The sequence below is a fragment of the Equus caballus genome, chromosome X, assembly GCF_041296265.1.
Source record: "Equus caballus isolate H_3958 breed thoroughbred chromosome X, TB-T2T, whole genome shotgun sequence".
NCBI classification, from domain to species: Eukaryota; Metazoa; Chordata; class Mammalia; order Perissodactyla; family Equidae; genus Equus; species Equus caballus.
In genome coordinates, this window is record NC_091715.1 from 87,772,334 (window position 1) to 87,799,801 (window position 27,468).

Here is a 27,468-nt window from a genome sequence, read left to right on the forward strand (position 1 = left end):
CTATTGCTTGCCATTTTTATTTGTCACATGCAAGTCTTTTGTTAACAGTAGGTCTAATGAAGTGCAATGCTTTAAGTTTTTTATTGCATCTCTGTTTCAGAATTTTAAATCTTTTAAATTATAGTCTTCCTCACTTTAGAGACCTTAGCACTATATTTTGTCAACAAAAATCAAATATTTTACTTTCTTTTATTATGCTTTTTCATTATAAAATTAATATCAAGCTACAGAAAATTTTGAAAATAAAATGCATGGATGAATTACTTATCAATTGCTGTACAACAAATTACACCAAAATTTAAGAGCTTAAAATAGCACAAGTGAACATTTTATCACACACAGTTTCTGTGAGTCAGGCATTTAAGAGTGACTTAGAGCGAGACATACTTAATTTGAGGGGAACGCTCCAGACTTCTTGGTGGCATGAAGCGGAGAAACGAGCTCCCGAATGGACGCCAGGTGCCCCTGGGGTCAGACGGAAGCCCTGGTGGGCCAAAACCATAGCAGCGTGTGAAGTTCCGAAGCACAGGCAACTTGAGGCAGAGGCAGGACTCGGGGAGGAAGGAAGGTATGGCGCGCGGGGCACTGTGGGACACAGAGTGGGCAACGTGGGATGGGACGGAAGGTTTGTTGGGTCAGACCATGGCGACGCCGGCCGCTGTAGCAGCCTGAGGAGGAGGCCTGGGGCGGAGGCGCGGGCCCCCGTGACGGCAATGACAGAGAGCCCCGAGGACCTAAATTTCCCCAACGCTGTCGTCACCAGAATCATCAAGGAGGCGCTGCTGGACGGAGTCAACATCTCCAAGGAGCCCCGGAGCGCCATTTCCCGCGCTGCCAGCGTCTTCATGCTGTCAGCCACGTACTGGGCCAACAACTTCGCGATGAAAGGGAAACGCAAGCCACTGAATGCCAGCGATGTGCTCTCTGCCATGGAGGAGATGGAGTTCCAGCGGTTCATCACCCTGTTAAAAGACGCTCTGGAAGCATATAAGAGGGAGAAGAAAGGCAAGAAGGAAGCTTCAGAGCAAAAGAAGAGGGACAAAGGCAAAAAAACAGATTCAGAAGAGCCAGACAAGAGCAGAGATGAGGACACTGATGAAGACGAGGAAAGGCTGGAAGAAGAACAGAATGAAGACGAGGAAGTGGACAACTGAATAGGGTGGGGAGACTCTGGCACTTTGGAAGGTACCACTCTGAAACATGGTATGTGTTCGTGTGAAGCTTTCCCCTGCTGGGCAGGGTAGTCTTAGGCAGAAGAGCCTGAGAAGATCAAAATAGAAACTGACTAAAATGATCAAAACCAGCGCTTCCCACACTCAGAGCATCTGAGTAGCAGAATCCTGTTGCTTAACCATCCTGAAGGTTACTTTTTAGCATGATGGACTCTGAACGACTAATATAATTAGTCAATTTGATCTCTCTTCTTTACATACATATACATATGGTTAGACAGTTTTTGATCCTCAGTGCCCTTCTACCCCTCTAGAAATTCCTTCCCCCCCAAAAGTAATAACTCTGTGCTGCCAGCTGTGTTCCAGATCACAGAGGCAGTCAAGGCTCAGGAAAAATTGGGGCTTTGATCATGGTCAGCCTGTTTGATCATACAGTGTTTGGAAATACCAGGTTATTACAAGTGGTCAAAATGTTAGCTTTAGGAAACTACTAAAAGAACAATGAAATCTGTTCTGTTGTCTCTTCACTTGACAGTAACATTAATTGAATTTTGGTTTCCACAGATCTGCTTGGCTTGGACCCCTTCTATATCGCCTGTAGGCGTTTGACCTGCTGGGGTGGCTATGCTCTGGGCACACATGTTTTTAAATCAGCAGTGTAGAGTGGAATTAGTCAAGCAAGTGTGCCAATGTCCTGCTCTTTTACAAAACAGATGGTTTAGTCTTAAACGCACCTCGCTGTCTGCCACTATACAGCTTTAGGATTTATTGTTACCCCCTGGAAGGTATAAAATTCCAGGCTTTCTCTTGTAGTCCTTCCAGACTTGTGACTATGGCTTTTCATTCTTCCAATTCTTGACAGGTTCCAAACTTTGTTTCTTCTGAGCACAACTTCCTCCCTGTGTGCTTCTCGCTTCCTGTCTTCTGCCTCTCCTCTGCTCCCCATTCCCACTTTCTCTCTCTCTCTCTTTGTCTCACTTCTGCAATCCAGGAATGTTGATAACCTGCTTAATATCCCAAAGGGCAGGTTCCTCTCATTCCTTAGTTCTAATCTCAAGTCTTTTAAAAATGGTTTTGTAAACCTCTCTGAACCTTAAGGGCAATCTGATGGTGCTCAGGAATTCCCCAGCCACCCTCCCCCTCTCAGCAGGCTACTCCCTTTAACTGCTTCTAAGGTGTCTCAGTTGAACTTTTTTCATGTTTTTCTCTTTCCATTTGGTACTCCAAGCACTTTTTGTTTGTCTCTAAGTTGAGTGCTTGGAGGTTGACAGTTAGTCAAGTGTAGTTTGACACCGTTAATATGTTAAATGAATACAGTGAAAAGTTTGTTGACTAATGAGTGAAGAACGTTGAGAAAATAATGCTTTGTACAAATAAAGAACATTCTTGTTCAAAAAAAAAAAAGAGTGATTTAACTGGTAGTAAGGACTCAAGGTATCTCATAATGTTGCAGTTGAAGGGTCCAATAACCCACCAGAGTGGCAGGAAGACTACTATAAACTGAAAACTTTTGGACAAACAGCTGCAGAAAAAGCCTTATGTGAACATCCTTTTGATTGATGATTAAAGCAGGGCTTTCTGACATACTGCCATAAACCCCCCTCCAGGGAAGCTTCCAGCCAAAAAGGAGACAGCCCATTAGCACCAGGATGAAAAACTGTGTAAACAAGTCCAATAGAACCTTCCATATTTTCCCACCGAAGCTCCAAGTCCCTCTCCCCTTTTGTTAAGCTGATATATAAACCCTTACCCTTGGTTGTTTGGGGAGCCACTCCTTGTAAAGTGCTCCCACATGCATGTAAAATAAACTTTTCTTCTGTTAATCTGTTACCAATTCATTCACAGCCCCACCACCACCATCACTACCGCTTGGACCTAAACTGGTAGAGGAAAAGTTTTCCTCCAAACACAGTCCAAATGTCAGCCTAGGGTGCAGCCTTCTGAAGGCTTGACTAAGATTGGAGGGTCTGATTCCAAGGCTCGCGAACATGGTTGGCAAGTCCTTGCTGGATGTCCACAGAGGGCCTCAATTTTCCTGATGATGTGGAAGTCTTTATATGACTGCTAGAGTATTCTCATGGATGGGATGTCTGGCTTCTCCCAGAGTGGGTGATCAAAGAGAAAGCAAAACAGAACCTATGATGTCTTTTTAGGACCTAGCCCAAAACTCATACACTGTCATTTCTGCAATATTGTGTTGGTTATACAAGTCAGCCCTATTCAGTGCAGGAGGGGATGATTAAGGCATAAATACCAGGAGACACTATCATTGGGGGCCATTTTGCAGCCTGGCTATCATAATGGCTTTTTTTTTTTCCTACTTAGTTGAAATCTCATCATAAATACAATTCTGAATTCTATTTTTAAAATAACATTATATATAAAACCATTTCTCTTTGTTATTACATCAGCATCATCATCACCCCTTTAAAAGAATACATAGTACCCCATCATAATTTAATAGGCAATTCCACTATTCTTGACATTTAGACTCCTTCTAAAATAGATAATTTTGACATTTAATTATTTCTTTTTTATAGAAGTACTTAGCAGTTTTTTTTCACATTAACCCCACAAAACGAATTGCACATTTTGTTTTAACAAAAAATACAGTGTTACTTATGACCACAGCCTGCTTAGATTTGATGGATTTAGCTGGTCTAATTCCTTTCATAGAGAACTATTTAAGAGAAGTATTTCTGTGTCTCTGGAAACTCTTTTTGCTATGTGGATAGAACATAGGGAAATGGGCTGACCTATTTCTTTAGCCACATCATTTGTCATTAAGAATCTTAAAACAGGAAAGAGCTATGCTTAAAACCCTTGTAGGATCTTGTTTCACTACACAATAACGCTCAAACAAATATGGCATAAAAGACCTGTCTCAAATTGTCCCCTGCCTACCTTACCTCTTCAGCTTTCTCTTTCATATAACCCTACATTTATATAAGCTCCATCCATAAGAGGTATTCAAACTATTTCACTCAGGCATTCCTTTGTTCATGTTGTTACTGCATCTTGGAATGCCCTCTTGTACCCCCAATACTGCCTCTCTCGTTTATCTGGCAAACTGCTCATCTTTCAAGACTCCATATGAAGCTTCCTTAAAACCCCTTCTTCAGATAGAACTGACAACTCCTTTATTTGAGTTCCCTTGTTTGTGTTCCTTTAAAATTTCTATCATGGGACCTATAGCATTTCATTGCACTTGTTTTTAAAGTCCTTGATTTCAAAATATCTTAATCAACAGTGTTTTCTCCGTGCCACTCTCATCTAGACGTAAGTGCTCAGCACACTGCAGTTGCACAATAAAAGGTAAAACTAATGACTCTTAGAAATATTCAGCATCATCCTCTTCCTTGCTTTAAGAAAGACCATAACAGAGCTTGCTGCTTGTTTTTCAAAACCACCACATAAGAAGATTTTAGGAACCTGCTGGCCTTATACCTACTGAGCGCCTAATCTGTACCAAACACTGTTCTAGGTGCTGGGGTATATCAGTAAACAAAATGGACGAAGTCCCTGATCTTTTGAACCTCACATTCTAGTGGGTCTTACAAGATTAAACAAATGTACAATGGGTAACAATGTCAGATGTTAGTAAGTAATAAAGAGAAAATAAAACAGCCTAAAGGGATAGGTGGTCAAGGAAGGCTTCTCTGAAGGTATAATATTTGTGCAGACGGAACTCAGCAATTGAGCAATAGGATAACTAATGAAAGAACATTCCAGGCAGCAAAAATATCAAAGACAAGTAAGTACCTGATGTGCTCATGGAATAACAAGGAGGCCAGTTTAACTGCTGCTAAGTGAGCAAGGAGGACAGTGTGAGGCATAAGGATAGAGAGAAAACTATGGGCCAATTTTAAACACCTTGATATTTACTAGGAGTGAGCAATGAAATGACAAAATCAGACATTTTAAGATGATTCCTCTGGAGCCTGTGTGGAGATTTAGGTGTAGGAAGTTGAGGGATAAAACAGGAAAACCATTTAGGAGGCTATTGAAATAATCCAGGTGAAAAATGTTCATGGCTTGGATCAGGTGGAAGTGGCGGATGTGGGGAAAATAGTCATATTTGGGATATGGTGTGAAGGTGGAGGCAACAATAACATATTGGGTATCAGAGGCAGAGAGAGGAATCAAAGATGACTGCCTTATGATTTGAGAAGCTGGAAAAATAAAGTTGTCATTTGCTGAGATAAATAAGACTGCTGAAGGAACAGGTGTGAGGGAGAGATAAGAAGGAGTTTGGGTTTTACCATATTAAAATTGCATTTGACAAGTAGGCAGTTGGATATACGTTCTGGAGTTGTTTTAGTTACTATGGCTCTGAAAAAAAATTACTTCTAAACTTAGTGTCTTAAAACAATGGCAGCATTTATTCTGTTCATGAATCTACAGTTTGGGCTGGGATTAGTGAGGAAGACATCTGTGCTCCACGTGGCATCAGCTGAGTTGACTTGACGTCTGGGGGCTGGAATATTCTGGAGGGTCAATCACATATCATTGGTAGACACTGGCTGTTGACTGAAACCTTAGCTAGGGCTATTGGTTGGAACACCCAAACATGGCCTCTCTACCTGGATCCCCAAAGCAAGTATCCTGGGCAGGGGAGGGAGGGAGAAAATGATCCAGGTGGAAGCTGTATCTTCTTATGAACTCATCTTGGAAGTCAAATAGTGTCACTTCCACCATGCCACATTAGCTGGAACAGTCATAAGTCTCCACAAAGACTCAAGAGGTGGGAACACCATGTTAGTCACACTGTAAGAAGAGCACATGGAATGGGTGTCATAAATTTGACTCACACCTGTTACCTAATTCCCTTCCTTGCAGCCTTCAGCTCAGATTGACCTGGTCATTTCTCAAAGCCAGCAGCTTTCACCAAGTGCTTGAAAACTGGAGGTGAGCAAAGTAAATATATACCTTGTCCTCTGCTGTAGGATATTTTAAAACTGACACTGCTTTGGGAATTTTTAAACTCAATATACTTGTCCTTAGCCTCAAATATTAATGGCCGTCAAAAAGTAAGTCTTAAGCACAGGTACTAAGCATACTTTTATTAGATTCTATATATTTTATTATAAAATTATAATATGTCTTTGAATAAGTTCAAATACCCAATGTTCTGCCAAGGGGAAGCAAGAATAGACTATCTTCTTTTTTTTTGCTGGGAAAGATTTGCCCTGAGCTAACATCTGTTGCCAAACTTCCTCTTTCTTTTTTTCCCCTTCCCAGAGCCCCAGTACAAAGTTGTAGGTCCTTCTATTTCTTCTATGTGAGCTGCCATCACAGCATGGCTACTGACACAGAGGTTGTTCCACACCCAGGAACTAAACCCAGGCTGCCCAAGCGGAGTGCGCTGAACTTTAACCACTAGGCAATCAGGGCTGGCTCTAGAATATTTTCTTACTTATAGATATTCAGGAGTGCCCTGGAGCATAGTTTAAGTGATATCTCACGCCTATTTAAACTAACCTAAATTAAACAAGGCCTTCTGTTTGGGGATAATAAGAGAGACTCAGATATTAAACAAGGTGATATTTGTTACTGGCAGATGGTGTGTGATTGAAGTAGAGTTGATGGTACCGAGAGACACTGAAAAATGATACAAATCTCTTTAATGTAAGTAAAAGATACTCAAACATACCTGCATGAAGATGGCTGCATAAAACAAGAGACCCAGGAACATTTTCCTCTTTGTAGAGGCAACATCCCATTGTATTTAAGTCCCCATGAAGGCATCCACTGATGAAAATAACATATGTCTAATATCAGGATTCATCAAGCCCTTTGAGAAACTAAATCTAGGCATTTCTAGCAGCAGGAAAGGGTGTCTTTTTACCCCTATAGACATCCCAAACTGTTCCGAGCGCCACACGGTCATAGTTTACTTGTCAATAGTTTGCTTCTGTGATGCAGTCATGTCAAGGTATAGATGTATTTTGCCCTGGGAATAATTATCTCTATACCACTTATCTACTTGGGAGCTGGTGTAAGTCAGTCCCAGCATACTTTTAGTAACTATGGTAGGCTGGGTTGAATCAAAAGTTGAATCCAGGAGTCCCTGGCATCTGACCACGTCAAATAGATTGTTTCAGACCTGCCTAAACTAAATCCCCTCAGATGATCTTCCCATCATTTTACAAAACAGTATAAAGTGGATACCCACTGGCACTGGACTTATCATATTTTGCATGTGTTCTAAGAGCAATCAGGTCCAAGTTATAGTGAAATAGACACTAAAAGGTATGTGAAGCACCATCATTTCAAATATATGATCATAAAAATTTTAATGTATGCCTACCTTCAAAACTAAAAATTACTCATGAAATTGATCATTTGACTTCCAAATCTTAGTGTAGCAATCACTGAATTGTATAAAAACAAAGTTTCTCTATTGAGACACAATAAAACTTTAGATTGTATCATTGATATTAATTTGAATTTATAACTCCTCTTTTTCATCAAAGTTCAAATATTCCATTGCCATATAAAACATCTAGTTCTGAAAAGACTGTCTCTGACTACATATGCTTCTGGCTTTTTTAGAAACATAAATCAGATTACGACACTCTTAGACTTAAAACCATGCAATGACTTCGCCTTGTAAGCAGAATAAAATTCAAACTCCTGACATGGCCTGCAACACCCTGCCTTACCTATCACTATCTACCTTTATACCTCTTCTCATAGCACTTGTCACTTGCCAGCTATGCAGCAGCTTCATTGGCCATGGTTCTGGTCACTCATCTGCAAGCTCTTTCCTGCTCAAGGATTTTTAAATTTCTGCTCCTCTGCCTGGGATGCTCTTTTTCCAGTTTCAAATGACTACTTCCTTTTATCTTAATCTTAGTTTAAAATAGTATTTACTAAGAAAGGGTTTCCTTAATCACCCAAATCCAAGTAGCAAAACAAACCCAGGTTACTTCTTATCACATTTTGTTCTGTTATTTTTTTGGTAGCACTTATCACTCTGAAATTATTTTATTTACTTATTTACTCACATATTTCTCCCCCTTTCTTTCCCTTCAGTCCTGGATTTCCAAGTGCTTCTTTGTAGTGCTTTCTCATTTATAGCATATATCTTTCTAACCTCTGGCCAAAAATTTATCCTGTACCTGTCTTCTTGCTCAAAGACATTAGATTGTTATTATTATATATTTTAATAGGTGTTAAAACATTCTTGGAACCTAGTGTTGTGATCAGAGCTAGATCCACTCAGAGTGTTGAGAGCTGAAATAATTATTGAAGATCAGTTAATGGTTTAATGTCCTTGAAAAGTCCTGTCATTTCCCTTGGAAGCACAGTCTGAAGCTAGGAGCTCAAGATTGTTCTACCCCCACAAAGGCTATGCAAGAATCAATGTTATGAATATTTGTAGGATTCTAGTATTAGGGAATGTGGCTTTTGCTATGCCAGAGGAAGGGGTTATTACTTGTTGAGTTATGCTTTCTTAGAATGCACTTTTTCTTCAGATTCAGGTTGTTTTTTTTAAAAAAAAGCTTTATTAAGATTTAATTTATAAACCATAAAATCATACTTTTGAAGTGTACAATCAGTGGATTTTAGTATAGTCACAGAATTGTACAACCACTACCACTATCTAATTTCAGAATGTTTTTCATCACCCCAAAAAGAAACCCATAACCATCAGCAGTTACTCAATACATGGCACTCATGCAACAAGCCCCTAGAAAACACTAATCTACATTCTTTATCTATGGATTTTCCTAGTCTACACATTTCATATAAAAGGAATCATACAGTATGTGCCTGGCTTTTTTCACGTAGCATGAAGTTTTCACAGTTCATCCATGTTGCAGCATATTGCAGGTACTTCATTACTTTTCATGGCTGAATAATAGGCCATTGTACCACATTTTGTTTATCGAGTCATCAGTTGCTAAATATTTTGGCTGTTTCTACATTTTTCTCATTATGAATAATGGTGCTATGAATATTAATGTAAAAGTATTTGTGTGGAAATAAGTTTTCAGTTCTCTTGAGTATACACCTAGGAGGGGAATTGCTGAGTCATATGGTAACTGTATGTTACCATATTTGAGGAACTTTCAAACTTTTTCCAAAGTAGCTACAATATTTTACATTCCCACCAGAAATGAATATATGAGATCTCTAATTTTTCCATGTCCTTACTAACACTTGTTATCTGTCTTCTTGATTAAAACCATCCTATTGGGTGTGAGTTGTAAGAGATTTTATATATGCTCAGTACAAGTCCCTTGTCAGGGGCCGGCCCAGTGGCGCAGTGGTTAAGTTCACGTTTTGCTTCTCGGTGGCCCAGGGTTCACCAATTCGGATCCCAGGTGCGGACATGGCACCACTTGGCAAAAAGCCATGCTGTGGTAGGCGTCCCATGCATAAAGTAGAGGAACATGGGCATGGATGGTAGCTCAGGGCCAGTCTTCCACAGCAAAAAGAGGAGAATTGGCAGTAGTTAGCTCAGTGATAATCTTACTCAAAAAAAAAAAAAAAGATACATGTCCCTTGTCATCAGATACATGATTTGAAAATATTACTTTCACAGTGTTGGTTGTTTTGCTGGTGTTCTTTGAAGCATGAATGTTTTAAATTTGGATGATATACAATTTATCTATTTTTTGTTTGGCACTTGCTTTAGGTATCATATCTAAGAAAGCATTGGCTAACTCAAGGTTATTCCAATGTTTTCTTCTGAGTTTTATACTTTTAGCTCTTAGATTTACACCGATGATCAATTTTGAGTTAATTTTTGTATGTGGTGCGAGGGAGCCATCCAATGTCATTCTTTTGCAAGTGGATAGCCAGTTGTCCTAGTACCATTTATTGAAATGATTATTATTTTCCTTATTGAATTGTTTTGGAACACTTGTGGAAAATCAAGTGACCATAAATGTGATATTTTACTTCTGGACTGTCCATTCTGTTCCAATGATATGTATGTCTTATCCCTATGTTTTAAAATAGAGAAATGTGAGTTCTCCAGATATGTTCCTTTTTAAAGATTGTTTTGGCTAATCTTGGTCCCTTGTGTTTTCATATGTATTTTAAGGCCAGCTTCTCAATTTCTGCTAATAAAACAGGTAGGGTGTTGATAAGGATTCTATAGACTCTGTAGATAAAATTCATAAATACTGGCATTTTCATGGTATTAGGTCTTTCAATATGTGAACATGGTATATCTTTTAATTTCCTTAGCTCTTTTTCAATTTCTATCAACAATGTTTGTAGTTTTCATTATACAAACGTTCTATTTCTTTTGTTAAATTTATTCCTATTCTTTATACATTCTGGATACTAGCTCATTATAAGATATATGATATATATATATTTTCTCCCATTCTGATGGTTATCTTTTCACTAATAGTATCATTTGCTGCACAAAGTTTTTAAATTTTGATTTAATTTCTATTTAATATCTATTTTTTCTCTTTTTGCTTGCTTTTGATGTCAAACAAAGTAGGCTTTGCCTTACTCAAGGTCACAAAGATTTACAACTATATGTTCTTCTAAGATTAAAGAAAATTAACTTTTACATTTAAGTCTGTGATCCATTTGGATTTAACTTTTGTGTATGATATCAGTGAGGGTTTCAATTTCATTTTTCATTTTCAATTTCATTTCCATTTTGCGGAAATTCGTGGGTAGTGTGGCACCATTTGTTGAGGACTATTAATTCCACGTTAAACTGTCTTGGCACTCTTGTTAAAAATCAACTGAACATAAAGAGAAGGATATATTTTTAGGCTCTCAAGTGATTTTTATGAATATTCTTTTTTTTCTGCTTTTTACTCCCAAATGCCCCCAGTACATAGTTGTATGTTTTAGTTGTGGGTCCTTCTAGTTGTGGCATGTGGGACGCCATCTCAGCATGGCCTGTTGAGTGGTGCCATGTCCATGCCCGGGATCCTAACCAGTGAAACCCTGGGCCGCTGAAGCGAAGCATGGGAACTTAACCACTCGGCCAAGGGGTCAGCCCCTGAATATTTTTATACAATTCCCACATTGTCTTGATCACTCTAGCTTTGTAGTAAGTAGTGAAATTGGAAAATGTGAATTCTCCAACATTGTTCTTTATTATCAAAATAGTTTTGGCTATTCAGGGTGCCTTGAACTTTCATATGAATCAATCAGCTTGTCAATTTCTGCAAAAAGAGCCAGTTGGGATTTTGACAAGGCTTATGTTGAATATGTACATACATTTGTAAGGTATTATCACCTTAATAATAAGAAATCTTCCAATTCATAAATTTGGAATGTCTTTTCATTTATTTAGGTCATTTTTAATTTTTTCCGATGATGTTTTACAGTTTTCCGTGCATAGTGTAGTTTTCTTGCACTCATTTCATTAAATTTATTCCAAAGAATTTTATTTTTTTGATGCCATTGTAAATGGAATTGTTTTTAAAATTTCCTTTTTGATGATAGCTGTGGAGTATGCATACATGCCTTATTTCAGATTGAGGAATTTCCCTTCTATTCCTAGTTTTTTTTTCCATTTTATTTATTTATTTTTAGTGTTTTGATTATGAAGTGGTGTTGAATTTCACCAAATGTTTTCTCTGCATCTATTGACATGTTTATGCAGTTTTTATATGACACCTATAGAACCCTCTACTCAGCAAGGGGAATATACATATTCTTTTCAAATGCATGTGGAATAGTCTCCAGGATAGACCATGTTATGCCAAGTCTCAATAAATTTAAAACAATTTTCAACAAAAATTATGACACAAAACCATGCTTAAAATAGTAAAGGATGCTATAATGACAATGTTTTATCAAATACAAAGTATTTATAAATAATTAGAAATTAAAAGAATGAAATGAAAATTCTGGAGTTAAAATGTGTAATTACTGAAATGAAAAATTCACTAGAGAATCTCAACAGTAGATTTAGCCTGTCAGAATGAAGAATCAGAGAACTTGAAGATAAATCAATAGAGACTATGCAGCCTGAAAGACATAGAGAATGAAGAAAATTTAACAGTCTCAGAAAAATGTGGGAGATCCTTAAACACACCAACACACATGTAATGAGAGTGCAAAAAGAACAGGATAAAGATGAAGGAGCAGAAAAATATCTTTGATAAAATAATGCCTGTAAAGTTCTCTAGTTTGGTGAATAATGTTAATCTATACATCCAAGAAACTCAGCAAACTCCACAAAGAGATACACCCAGATGTACTATAGTAAAAACACTGAAAGTGAAAATTTTGAAAGAAGCAAGAGAAAAACATCTCATCACATACAAGGAACCCCTGTAAGATTTGCAGACAATTTCTCATTAGAAAACATGGAGGCTAGAAAGCAGTGGAACGACATATTCAAAGAGCTAAGAGAAAAGAAAAATCTGTCAACCAGGAATCTTATATATGGCAAAAGTATCTTTCAAAGGGAACACAAAAAAAGACATTACAAAATAAACAGCAATTTCATTGGTCGTAGACCCACCCTATAAGAAATGCCAAAAGAAGTTCTTCGGGCTGAGAGAAAATGACTACAGATTGAAATTCAAATCCACAGAAATAAAGAGCACAAGTAAAGGTTATTATGTAATTATAAAAGACTGTATAAATGCATATTTCGTCTTCCTGCTCTTAACTGCTAAGAAACATTTTTTCTAAAACAATTATTTTAATTGTATTGGTGGGTCTCTAACATGCAGAAAGGTAATATATTTGACAATAACAGAACAGAATAAATAGAACACAAAGGAGGAGGAAGAGAGCAACGTTATATTGGAGTAATGAAATGACCATACATGGTAATTCAAATCTACAGGAAAAATGATGAGAACCATAAAGGATAAATAATAAGGTAAATATAACTCCCTTATTTTCTAAGATTCTTTAATAGGTATAAGATTATATAAAGATTTATTGTAATCATTTAGCAATATATACAAATATAAAATCATTATGTTGTACATATGAAACTAATGTAATATTATATGTCAATTAAACCTTAATTTAAAAAAAAATGAATTGACTGAAAGAAAAGAATTACTTATAACAATGTATTATAGGGTTGCTAACATATTTAGATATACTATGTACAACAATGATAACACAAAATTTTGATAGAAATTATAGAGCTATTTAGGAGCAATGATTCTGTATCTCACTGTAATGAAATTATATAAAGCTGAAGTACATTCTGATAATTTAAGATGTATATGGTAAGCCTTAGAGTAACTATTAAGGAAATAAATAAAAAATATAGTTAAAAAATAATTAAAGCAAGAATTTGTTCCACTAGGAAACAGTATGAAAACCGGTAATGGAGGTATAGAGGAACAAAAAATACATGAGACATATATGAAACAAAAAGTAAAATATCAGACATAAATGTAACTTTATCAACAATAACATGAAATAAGAATGGATTAAACAATCCAATCAAAAAGATTGTTAGATTGGATTTTTAAAAAAATGATCCAACTATATGCTGTTTACAAAAGATATATTTGAAATTCAAAGTAACAAATAATTTGAAAGGAAAAGAGTAGAAAAAGATATATTATGTGAACAGCAACCATGAGAAAACTTCAGTGGTTATATTTATATTAGACAAACTAGAGTTTGTAAAAAAAACACAAAAAGGTTACTAGATATAAAGAGGGGCATTTTATAACAACAAACATCCAATTCTCCTGGATGATATAAAAATTATAAATATATATTTACCTAACAGTAGAGCCTCAAATTCTGTGAAGCAAAAACGGACACAATTTAAAAGAGAAATAGACACTTCAACAAAGTTTTTTTTCTTTTTTTTTTTGCTGAGGAAGATTAACCCTGAGCTATCGTCTGTGCCAATCTTCCTCCACTTTATATTTGGGTTGCCACCACAGCATGGCTGATGAGTGGTGTACGTCTGTGCCTGGGATCCAAACTCATGAGCATGGGCTGCCAAGATGGAGCACACTGAACTCAACCACTATGCCATGGGGCTGGCGCCTCAACAATAACTTTTAGGGATTCAATACCTAACTTTCAATAATGGATAGACAAAGTAGGCATGATACACAAAAGGAAATAGAAGACTCGGACAACACTATACACAAACTAGACCTAACAGACATCTATGGAACATTCCACTCAACAATAATAGAACACAAATTTTTCTCAAATAGACATGGAACATTCTCCCAGATATGTAATATTCTGAGCCATAGAAAAGCCTCAATAAATCTAAAAGGATTGAAATGACACAAAGTATTTTCTCCTATCACAAGAGGGAAATGAAACTTAATAACAGAAAGAAATTTAGGAATCTCACAAATATGTACAAATTAAGTAAGACACTCCTAAATAATCAATGGATCACAGAACCATTCACAGAAAATTCTATGAGATAAATGAAAATGAAGAAAGAACATCCAAAAACTTATGGAAAAGGGATAAAGTAGTGCTTAGCGGAAAACTTATAACTGTATATGCATACATTAAAAAAGAAGACATATCAGAGATCAATAACTCAACATTCCACCTTAGTAAACTTAAACTAGAGCAAACTAAACCCAAAGCAAACAGTTGGAAGAAAATAATAAAGAGTAGAGGGGCAATAAATAAGATAAAGAATAGAAAAGCACCAAAATTAAAAGTTGTTTCTTTAGGGGTCGGCCTGGTAGCACAGCAGTTAAGTGCGCACGTTCTACTTCTGCAGCCTGGGGTTCGCTGGTTCAGATCCCGGGTGCAGACATGGTACTGCTTGGCAGGCCATGCTGTGGTAGGTGTTCCACATATAAAGCGGAGGAAGATGGGCATGGATGTTAGCTCAGGGCCAGTCTTCCTCAGCAAAAATAGGAGGATTGGCAGCAGTTAGCTCAGGGCTAATCTTCCTCAAAAAAAAAGTTGTTTCTTTAAAATTTCAACCATTTTGAAATTTTTAGCTAGGCTGAACAGGAAAAAAAAATTAGACGACTCAAATTAGTAAAATCAGGAATGAAAAAAGGGACATTACTACTGATATTACAGTAATAAAAAGGATTATAAAAGAATATTATGAAAAATTGTATGCCAACAAATTAGATAATCTAGGTAAAATTAAAAAATCCCTAGAAAGAGATGAACTACCATAACTGACTAGAAGAAACAGAAAATCTGAATAGATTTATAACAAGTAATGTTGTCTGATAAGTAATTTAAAAACTACTGTAGGAGAGGAAAAGAATTCTTCTACCCATTCTAGGTCCTTCAGGCTGGTCTACTAATTAAATTGACATAAGAAAGAATAACAGGAGAAAATCAAACAAAGCTTTCTAACACGTATACATGGGAGAAATCCAGGGAAACTGGGTAACTCACCAAAATGGCCAAGGCTGCCAGCTTAAGTACCATCTTCAGGTAAAGACAAAGGAGGATATTGAGGGTAGTGGTTCAGGGCTTCAAAGTGGAGGAAGGCAATTCACATGGAAATAGAAAATCAAATGTTTGGCAGATAAGAAGGGGCTTAGCAAGGACCCTCACAGACTATCCATACCCAGAGTTATCTATGGTGATGACTTGTCCTGGGGACAGGCCTTTTATCTTAAATTTCTTTTAGGCAGTTAGCAGGGAGGTCAAAGTTCCTTTCAGAGTCATTTGTTCTTGAAAATAATCAAGGCAAAGAGACATATTTTGAGGTAGCCAATTCTGATCCCCCATACTACCTACAAAGAAAATCCCAAGATCAAATGGCCTCCCTGGTGAATTCTGCCAAACATATATGGAAGAACTGATATCAGTTATTCATAAACACTTCCAAAATTTAGAAGAGGAGGGAACATTTCTAACTCATTCTATGAGGCCAGCACTACCCTGAAAATAAAACCAGACAAAGGCATCATACACACACACATACACAGACCAATCTCTCTTAGGAATATAGATGCAAAAATCCTCTACAAAACACTAACAAACCAAATTCAGCAGTGTATAACAAGGATCATACACAGCTACCAAGTGGAATTTATCCTAGAAATGCAAGTTTCAATAAACATGTGAAAAATCAATTAATGTAATACACCATATCAATAGAATATAGGGAAAACCCCCATGATCATCTCAAAAGACACAGAAAAAACATTTGATGAAATTCAATTCCCCTTCATGATAAAATTACTCAACAAATTAGTCAAAGAAGGAAATGCCCTCAATGTGACAAAAAGCATTGACAAAAATCCCACAGCTAACATTACACTTGGTGGTGAAGGACTGAATGTTTTCCCTCCGAGATCAAGAACATGACAAAAATGTCCATTATCACCACTTCCATTCAAGATTGCTCTGGAGGTGTTACGCTGAGCAATCATGCAAGAAAATGGAGGAGGGGAAGTCATTTAGACTAAAAAGAAAGAAAATTATCTCAATTTGCATATGGTCTGATGTTTTATATAAGAAACCCTAAGGAACCCGCTACAAAACAATTGGAACTAATAAACGACTTCAGGGAAGTTTCAGGATACAAGATTAATATGCAAAAATTAATTATATTTCTATACAGTCACAGTGAACAAACTGACAATGAAATTAAGAAAATAATTTCATTTAAAATAATATCTAAAAGACTAAAATACTTAGCAATAAATTTAACAGAAGGCTTGCAGAAATTTAATTCAACAGGAACTTATACTTTGAAAACTACAAAATGTTGAAAAAAATTAAAGAAGACTTAAGTAAATGGCAAAATAACCCATGTTCATGGTTTGCAAAACTCAATATAGTTAAGATGACAATACTCCAGAGGCCAGCCCAGTGGCATAGCGGTTAAGTTTGCATGCTCAGCTTTGGTGGCCTGAGGTTCGCCAATTTGGATCCCGGGTGCGGACCTATGCACCGCTTATCAAGCCCTGCTGTGGCAGCCATCCCACACATAAAGTTGAGGAAGATGAGCATGGATGTTAGCTCAGGACCAATCCTCCTCAGCAAAAAGAGGAGGATTGGTGGCAGATGTAAGCTGAAGGCTAATCTTCCTTGAAGGAAAAAAAAAAGATGACAATACTCCACAAATTGATCTAGAGATTCAATGTAATCCATATCTATATCCCAGCTGACTTCTTTGCAGAAATTGACAAGCTGATTTTAAGATTCAAATGGAGATTCAATGGATCCAGAATAGTCAAATCAATCTTGATAAAGAATGACAATGTTAAAGCACTCATACTTTAATTTCAAAACTTACTACAAAGCTACAGTAACCAAGACAGTGTGGTACTAGCATAATGGTAGACACATAGATTAATGAAATGGAATTGAGAGTACAGAAATAAATCCATATTTCTATGGTCAAATGATTTTTTATTGTGGTAAAATATATATAACATAATATTTGCAATTTTAAGCATTTATAAATGTATGATTCAGTAGCATTAAATATATCATAATGTTTTGTAACTATCACCACTATTTAAACCAAAAATATTCCTCATCATCTCACACATAAACTCTGTACGCATTAAACCATTAAAGTCCTCATTTTCCCTCCCTCACCCCCTGGTATCCTCTATTTTCTGTCTATGAATTTGACTCTTCTAAGTACCTGATATAACAGGAATCATACAATATTTGTCCTTCTGTGTCTGGCTTATTTCACTTAGCACAACGTTATCACGGTCCATCCATGTTGTAGCATATATCAAAATTTCATTATTTTTTATGGCTTAATAACATTCCAGTGTATGTATATACCACATTTTGTTTATCCATTCATCTTTTGAAGGCCAATTGGGTTATTTCCACTTTCGGCTATTGTGAATAGTGCTGCTGTGAACATTGATGCACTAATATCTGTTCCAGTCTCTGCTGTCAATCCTTTTGGATACATACTTGAGAGTGTCATTGCTGGGTCCTATTGTAGTTCAATGCTTAACTTTTGAGGAGCCATCGAACTGTTTTTGATGGTGGCTGTACCATTCTGCATTCCTACCAGCAATGTATGAGACTTCCAGTTTCTTCACATTCTCACCAACACTTTGCCTTCTTTTTAACAAAAGCCATCCTAGTAGGTTGAAGTAGTATCTCACTGTAATTTTGATTTGTATTTCCCTAATGACTAATGCTGTTGAGTGTTTTTCATATGCTTATTGGCCATTTGAAGTCTTCTTTGGAGAAATGTCTATTTAAGTCCTTTGTTCATTTCTAAATTGGGCTGTCATTTTATATTTGAGTTGTAAGAGTTTTTTCTATATTCTGTAAACAAATTCCTTATTAGATACATGATATGCAAATATTTTTTCCATTCTGTGGGTTGTCTTTTTACTTTCTTTTTTTTCAAATTTTTTTTTTTAATTTTTTTAAAGATTTTATTTTTTCCTTTTTCTCCCCAAAGTCCCCCGGTACATAGTTGTATATTCTTCATTGTGGGTCCTTCCAGTTGTGGCATGTGGGACGCTGCCTCAGCATGGTCGGATGAGTAGTGCCATGTCCGCGCCCAGGATTCGAACCAACGAAACACTAGGCCGCCTGCAGCGGAGCGTGCGAACTTAACCACTCGGCCACGGGGCCAGCCCCTCTTTTTACTTTCTTGATGGTATCCTTTGAAGCACAAAGGTTTTTGATTTTGATAAAGTCCAATTTATCCTTTTTATATTTTTTCTTTTGTTGATTGTGTTTTTTTCTCCAGATGACCGAACATTTTATTGGAACCAGCAAATAAAATTTAATTGTGTTTTTGGTATTATACTTAAGAAGCTTTTGCTTAACCCAAGGTCACAAAGATTTACACATATTTTTTTCATAAGTGTTTTATACTTTAAGCTGTTACATTTCGGTCTATAATACATTTTAAGCTAATTTTTGCATATGGTATAAGGAAAGGATCCAACTTAATTCTTCTTTTTTTTTTTAAAGATTGGCACCTGCGCTAACATCTGTTGCCAATCTTCTTCTTCTTCTTTTTTTTCTTCTTCTTCTCCCCAAAGTTCCCCAGTACATAGTTGTATATTCTAGTTGTGAGTGCCTCTGGTTGTGCCATATGGGATGCCACGTCAACACAGTCTGATGAGTGGTGCTGTCCACGCCCAGGATCCGAACCAGTGAAACCCTGAGCCACCAAAGCAGAGCGTGGGAACTTAACCACTCAGCCATGGGGCCAGCCCAAACTTCATTCTTTTATACGTGGATATCCAGTTGTTCTTGTATGCTCATGTTTGAGCTTAATCTTTTAAGCATTCCTGTCATATTTACGACATCCTTATTGCCCACCCTGGATCCAGCAAGCCACAGCAAAATTTGGGCGTGGCTGCGTGTCATGTGGCTAAAGAGGTGAGAGATAGGTAGTGGCTAGGGTACTAAAGGCTGAAATTGATCAAAATGAACTGCGATTTACCAGCCAAGCTTTCCGCGAGAAGCTACAAGTGTCCAGATAGACACCAGAGTTCAAAAATAGTTACTTCAGACAGTTTCTGCCAGTACACTTACTGTCTAGGTGAAGAGACAGATTCCTTGTATTACCTATGCTGCCATCCTCTCTGACATCTTGGTCAACTGATTTTTGCCAAAGGTACCAAGACCAATCAATGAGGGAAAGAGTAGTCTTTTCAACAAATGCTGCCAGCACAACTGGATATGCATATTCCAAACAGGGATAGAGTGGCTATATTAATAGCATACAAAATAATCTTCAGAGCAAGGAATATTACCAGGAATAAAGAAGGACATTTAATAGCGATAAGAGAATCAATTTATCAAGAGTACATAACAATCCTAAATGTGTATATACCTGACAACAGAGATTTAAATTACATGAAGAAAAAACAGAATTGATAGGAGAAATAAACAAATTCACAATTATTAATGGAAATATAAACATCCACCTCTCAATAATTGATAGAACAAGTAGACAGAAAATCAGTAAGAATACAGAACACACGACTGAGAACTGCAAAGAACTCTCAGCACATAAACACTCCATTCCAACTCCTGCACTAAGACACTTGACCAACTCTAGCATTGCTTCTAGCAGCCTAAAGGCTGGGTTCCTGGGGTCACCCAGAAACCTTTTGATTTTCTATCTGCAAAAGCTCAGGGCTGTCAAAAAATTTACTGTTTGTTCTAGCCAACACCTGACATAGGTTCCTGACCTCCCTTTCTTAAAGCATTTACTAAACTGGACTTACAATTATAAATTCTTCCTCTGTCTCTTTGAGATGTATATGTTACCTCCTACAACTCAGGAGTATCTTTCTCAATCAACTGAAAACCATTCCTCTGAAATGTAATCATTAGGAAGAAAAGGGTCTCTGTCTCCCAGTCTCTGTGGGAGGATAGAACCCTAACTTCCATAATTGCTAGCTAGCAGACACAGCTTGCCTAATTGCATCTACGCTGAACAACCCTTTGAATTTTTCACTTCTCTGATTACACTTGAGCCCCTGCTCACCCAACCTCCCGACTCCTTCATTCTCCAAAACACCCAGTCACCTCTGCACAAATTGGAATGGAGCTCAGCTCTTCCTCTACTGTCAGTAGTTACTGAATAAAATCTGTTTTCATAGCTTTAACTAATAACGGACATTGTTAATTTTAACACAACCAACACTATCACCCAACTTGAGATAAATGACATTTATAGAACATTCTATCAGACAACAGAAGATTATATATTATTTTCAAGTTCACATAATACATTCACCAAGATATATCTTAAGCTAGACAATAAAACAAATATCAATAAATCTAAATGAATTTAAATCATCAAAAGTATGCTCTTTAACCAAAGAAGAATGAAATTAAAATTATTGTCCAAAAAAATCTGCAAAATTCCTCAGTACTTTGAAATTTATAAAAGACATTTCTAGGATCAAAGAGGAACTTCTAAGGGAAACAAGAAAATATTTTGAACTAGACTAAAATCAAAACACATATCAGAATTGTGGGGTACAGCTAAAGGAGTGCTTAGATACTTATGTTAGGATATAAAATACCTATGAAGAAAGGTCCCAAATGAATGACCTAAGTTTCTATGTTAAGAAACTAGAAAACAAAGATCCAATTAAACTCAATGAAAGAAAGAAGAAAATAATAAAGAGCCGTAATCATTGAAATTAAAGGCAAAAAAAAAAAACTAAATAGAGAAACTATTAAATACTAATAGAGAAACTTAAAAAAAAACTAATAGAGAAAAATCAAGGACACATAGAGGTGGTTCTTGGAAAAGGTCAATAAACTTGATAAACCTCCCACTAGACTAATCCAAAAGAAAGGAGAGAAGATACAAATTATCAATATCAGTACGAAACAGGGGACATCACTACATATCTTACAGCTAATAGAAGGATAATAAGGGAATACGAGGGACAACTTTTTTCCAATAACTTCTACAAATTCCTTAAAGAGCACCAAGTCTCAGAATGGAGACAGAAGAAATAGACAATCTGAATAGAATTATATTTATTAAATGAATTGAATTTGTAATTAAATACCTTCTCATAATGAAAACTCCAGGCCCAGATGGTAAGTTCTGTCAAGTATTTAAGGAGAAAATAAATCCAATCTACACACCTCTTAGAAAATGCGGGAAGAACACTTCCTAAATTAACTTTTGATTCCAGAATTACCCAGAGACCAAAATCAGATGTAGTCATTACAAGCAAAACACAATCACAGACCAATGACTTCCATAAATATAGACACAAAAGTCCATAACAAAATATAAGTATATTCAATCCAAAAATATATAAAATGACAATTCAACATGAATGAATGAAGTTTATCCCAGGAATACAAGGTTGATTTAGCATTTAAAAAAATCAGTCACTGTAACTCACCGTATTAACAGAATAAAGGGGAAATACCATTATATCATCTCAATAGATGTCAAAAAGTATTTGAAAAGATTTGACAAGATTGTTCAATAGAATGAAAGTTCCTCAACCTGATAAAGGACATCTATGAAAAACCTACAGCCAACATCATACGTAATGGTGAAACAATGCATTCGTTCCCCCTAAGGTCAGGAAAAACATGACAATGTTCATTCTCACCATTTCTATTCAACATTCTATTAGAGGTGCCAGCCAGTGCAATAAGGAAGTAAAAAGAAGCAAAAAGTACAGAGATTGAAAGTAAAGAAGTATTCACAGATGATATAATTGCACATGTTAAAAAAACAATAAATCTACAAAAAAGTCATTAGAACAAAAAGTGAATTTAGCAAGGTTGCAGTATACACAGTCAGTATACAAAAATTGACTGTATTTCTATATAATTTCAATGAACAATTGGAAATTAAAACAAATATTTTCAATAGCATCAAAAACATGAAAGGATTACACATAAATTTACAAAAATGATATTTATATACCGAAATTACACATTATTAAGAGAAATTCAAGAAATCAATGGAAAGATGCACTATGTTTGTAGCTCACAAGATTCAGTATGGTTAAGATCTCAATTCTCCCTAAGTTGATCTACAGATTTATTGCAATATCCAACATGGTTCCAGCAGATGATTTGTAGAAATTGATGACTTCTTTCACAATTATATATAGAAATGCAATGGAACTGGAATAGCCAAAACAATGCTAAGAAACAGAAATAAAGTTGGAAGACTTATACTACTTGATTTCAAGAACTACTATGAAACTACAGAAGTTACAATGTGTCATGGGACATATAAATAAAGGAAACAGAATAGAATTAAAAAATAGACCCACATTGATGTTTTGCAATAATGGCAAAATAATTCAACCGAGAAAGGATAGTCTTTCCAACAAATGTGCTGGAACAACTGGATACACATAGGGAAAAACATAAACATCAATCCATAACTCATATCATACACAAAAATTAACTCCAAATAGATCAGAAAACTAAATGTGAACACTAAACTATAAAGCCTCTAGGAGAAAAGCTAGGAAAAAACTCTGTGACCATGGTTTAGGCAAAGATTTCTTAGATATTATAGAGAAAACATGAATCAAAAGAAAAAATGATAAAATCGATTTCTTCAAAATTGAAAAATTTTAGTATTTGAATTACTCTGGTAAAGAAATGAAAAACAAGCCACTGGATTGGAACAAATATTTGCACTGTGTAGGTCTGACAAAGGACTTATGTTCAGATTACACAAAGAGTGCTTACAACTCAATAATGAGACAATTCAATTAAAAAAATGGGCAAAAGACTTAGTCATTTCACAAAAGATTTACAAATGGTCAAAAGTACATAAAAATTTGATCAACATCAAATAATGCAAATTAAAGCAATAAAAAATATCGCTATATACTCACTACAATAGCTAAAGTTACAAAAAATGATAATGCCAATTGTTGTTGAGTATGTCAAACAATTCATAACATTGCTGGTGGGAGTGCAAAATGAAAAACGGTTTGGCTGTTTCTTATAAAGTTCAACATATATTACCACATGACCCAGAAATCCCACTCCTAGCTATTATCCTAAGAGAAATGAAAACGTACGCTCACGCAAAGACTTGTCCACAAATATTCATAGGAAATCTATATAATAGTGAAAAACTGGGAAAAAAGCACCCAAATGTCCATCAACAGGTGATTGGCTAAACGAATTGTTATATACCATAGTATGGCTCCACTTTGTTTTTTTAATCGCCCATTTCTTTCCTCATTATGTTCACATTTTTCATTAAATCCTGGAGCATATATCTTGCTGCAATTATTTTAAAGTCTGTCTGCTAATTCTATCATCTCTTAATTCTGTATCTGTTTCTATTGAGTGATTTTTTTTCTTCCGTTTATTCGTGAAAGGTTTCTGCTTCTACACATGTATAGTAAATTTTTACTAGATGTGGAACTCTGGGAGTTTTACATTGTGGAGTACTTGATTTTCTTTAACTTTTCATGGTGCAGAGCTTTATTTTGACAGGAAATTAATTTACTTTTGGAACAGTTTGAGCCCTTTGAGGTCCGATTTCAAGCTTTGCGATGGTGATTCCACAGCTAAGCTAGCCCTGCTGCTAAGACATGACCCTTTTGGGAGATTTACTGATTGTCCCGGCTTTCCAAGGACTCTACACTCTGGATGGTTAGCACTCAGCTGTCCCCCATCACTCTATGAGTTCTGGAAATTGTTCAGATTCAGCTCCACAGTTGTTGTTTACTCAACCTCCTGGAATTTCATCCTATGCATGTTCAATTTAATATTTAGCAGCAGACATGGAAATCCTCATGCATATTTCTGGAGCTTTTGCTCTGCATATCTCTCTCCTGGACTCACAAACTCCAGCCACTGCAACCTCCCTCAACTCTGTTCTCTGTCTCCTCAACTCAGCATGACCACAAGGCTCTGCTTGGGTTCTTTTTCCTTGAAAATTGGTCTGGAATGTGCATCTAAGTAGAAAGCTAGGCAGTGATAATGCTGTCCTCACTAGTTCCCCCTTTTTCAGGAATGACAATCCTGTGCTACTTCTTGTCCAAACTGGAAATAATTGTTTCACATATTTAACCCAGTTTTTTAGTTGTTTATGGTGAGCTGGCAAGTTTGGTCCTCATTACTCCATCATGGCTAGAAGTGGAAATCTTTTTAAATCATATTTTTGTTATATTTTTGCTTTCCTAATATTTTGAATTTTCATGTAGTTAAGAGTAACTGTTCTCCTTTATGATTTGTGCTTTTTGAGTCTTAAAAAAAAAAAAAACTCTTCCTTACCTGGAGACCAGAATTTTTTTCTTTTTTGAGGAAGATTGGCCCTGAGCTAACATCTATTGCCAATCTTTCTCTTTTTGCTTGAGGAAGACTGTCACTAAGCTAACATCTGTGCCAATCTTCCTCTGTTTTATGTGGGATGCCGCCACAGCATGGCTGACAAGTGGTGCTAGGTCTGTGCCTGAGATCCAAACCCACAAACCCCAGGCCACTGAAGCAGAGTGTGCAAACTTAACCACTATGCCACCACGTTGGCCCCCATAATTTTTTTTAATATTATTTTCAAGTAGTATGAGAATTTTGTTTTACATGCTCAGGTCTTTCATCTATACAGAAGTTAATTTTTTCTCTGTTTAGCTAAATATAGGAATCTAGTGTTACTCTTTCCAATAGAGAGTCAATTATTCCCAAACTAGGCATTGGATTATCCTTCTTTTTTTCAGTGATTCTGCATGCCACTTCTATTTACCATATTTTAAATAATAAAATAAATATAAACTCATAGGAGAAAAAAGGAAAGAAAGGAAGGAAGAAGGAATGAAAAAAAGAAAAAGAAAGAAAATACTCAAGTACAATTCTCTTTCACATTCTCTCAAAATTCCCAATAATATAGCACAGAGATAATCACTCAAAATTATTTCCCATATTTCTAGAAATTTTCTATTTATACACACACATATTTGGGTTACTTTAGAAACTAATTATATAATCTTTTGTCAAGTCTGATAGTTATATCTCATTTCTGGGATCTAAATTAATTTCTTTGACCTAATCTAAGATAATAATAAATTTTACATATTTTTTTAATGATAGGAACTTTATATAGTTCCTTTATTTAATCAGTTCTGCCATACTACACAAATTGGTCACAGCTTTGATAGAACATGGTCTCTTTATTTGAGGACTCACATTTCTGCAGATGCAGAAAAACTTGCACTAGTGAAAGGATTGATTATGTTTTAACAATTAATTCTGGCTATTTGAGGGAGGGTGTTGTGAGTTAGAATGAGGAATTATGAAATTTGTTTAGTCCATGATAATCCCATTCTACAGCTCCGCAGACCGTACAAAATTTGATCTGGCTCTATCAGGCCCTTATGAACCAGTGGGAACCAGTTGCAAAGCTTTGGGCTATCTTGTCCCAGCTTTCTTTGAGACTCCCAAGGCTTAATTGCATAAATATCTACTCCACGTTTGCCATTCATTATGTCACTTGCTAAGATGAAATTCTCTTTCACAAGTCATTATTAACAGTAAGCATTATTACAGAGAAATTGAGAGCTTAATTAACTTGCTGAAAGTGACACAGTCATGTAAATAGCAAGAGCCGGGATTTGAACCCAAGAGTGTCAGACTTCAAAGGCAATCCTTTTCTACTACACCACACTACCTTATCCTGTCTTACCCCCATATAACATTTAGCATATTGTTTTCTACATATTGTATTCTCAAATGGATGTGACTTAGGAATAATATTTAAAAATGAAACATAGAGAAATGTTCATAGCAGTATTCCCTTTGGGTGGGGAGTTCTTAATAAGGATTTATATTAACCACACAAACAATAACGTATCTATAGTTAAGAAAGGTGAATTGAATATGAACAAGATTTTTATTTGGAAAAATGTGAAGAAAAATATTTTACTCTGGTATATATAGCTGCCAAAGACAGATCAAAAGAGCATTCAAGTTACACGTTATTGTGAAAATATTTTGGAGGTTAAAAAAAATCTATCAAACAAATTGAAACGGATTATTTCTGAAATTTTCTGTGGGCTGTTCTAGCTACTTTGTAATGAGTTCTACCTCAAATCTTTACTATTACTTGAAATTTTATTGTAGTATAAAATATTCTGTTGTCTAAAACAAGGTAAGCAAATTCATTCCAGGTGAAAAAAAACCGGCGGAATAGCCCATTTGAAAAAGAAAACAATGAGGTGCCTTTGATGTGGAAGCTTTTTAGAAGAAAAGTCAGTACTCAGATGATTTATTTTATTTCTAACTATAACAGAAATGACTTAATTTTAGTCATTTGAAACATTTGACTCAAATGAGATTCAACCCTGGGGCAGTAATTTCTGAATCCATTATTAGCTCTTCTGAAAATGATATTAAGATCTTTTGCTGCCCTTAGAATTTGTAAAAAGTGAGTGCTAAAAAAATTGAAGTCACCCACATATATTTACAAATCATCTCATTGATAAAATGATTGTCATTTATTTCTCACATATAATATATAAGTAGTAAAAAAATAATCACAGTTTATTGAGTGTTTTATATGTGCCAGACACTGTGCAAATTGTCTTACATGCATTGTCTTCTTTAAGTTTACATAACTTGTCTGGGGTCACATACTTAGTAGGTGACAGACACATGCTTTGAACTACTGTTTGCGTGACTCTGAAGCACATGTTTTGCTACATAAACAAACACAGTGTATGTCAGTTGATGGTCAATGTCATCTTTCTATTTCACAAATGTCAAGTTAGTGAGTACGGAGTTTTCTGATGTTGCTAACTGGGAAATTTAACATGAACTGTTCCAATGTTTTCTACTCTTATCCACGTAAGTGACTGACAGTGGTTCACGGTATATTTTTAAAGAAAGATGTAAGGACATATGGAGAAAGTGCTTTATCAAAAGGAGGAATGATCAATACATTAGAAAGAAAGAGAAT

The 27,468-nt window shown here is 35.9% G+C and overlaps 1 long non-coding RNA gene and 1 pseudogene across 2 annotated transcripts in view; one reads left to right on the forward strand and one right to left on the reverse strand.

Moving 5' to 3' along the window:
* The window catches only part of LOC111771643 (uncharacterized), a 642,377-nt gene that overhangs the window by 188,231 nt on the left and 426,678 nt on the right, over positions 1–27,468 (reverse strand). The window lies entirely within an intron of this gene.
* Positions 714–1,154, forward strand: LOC138921989 (DNA polymerase epsilon subunit 3 pseudogene; annotated as a pseudogene).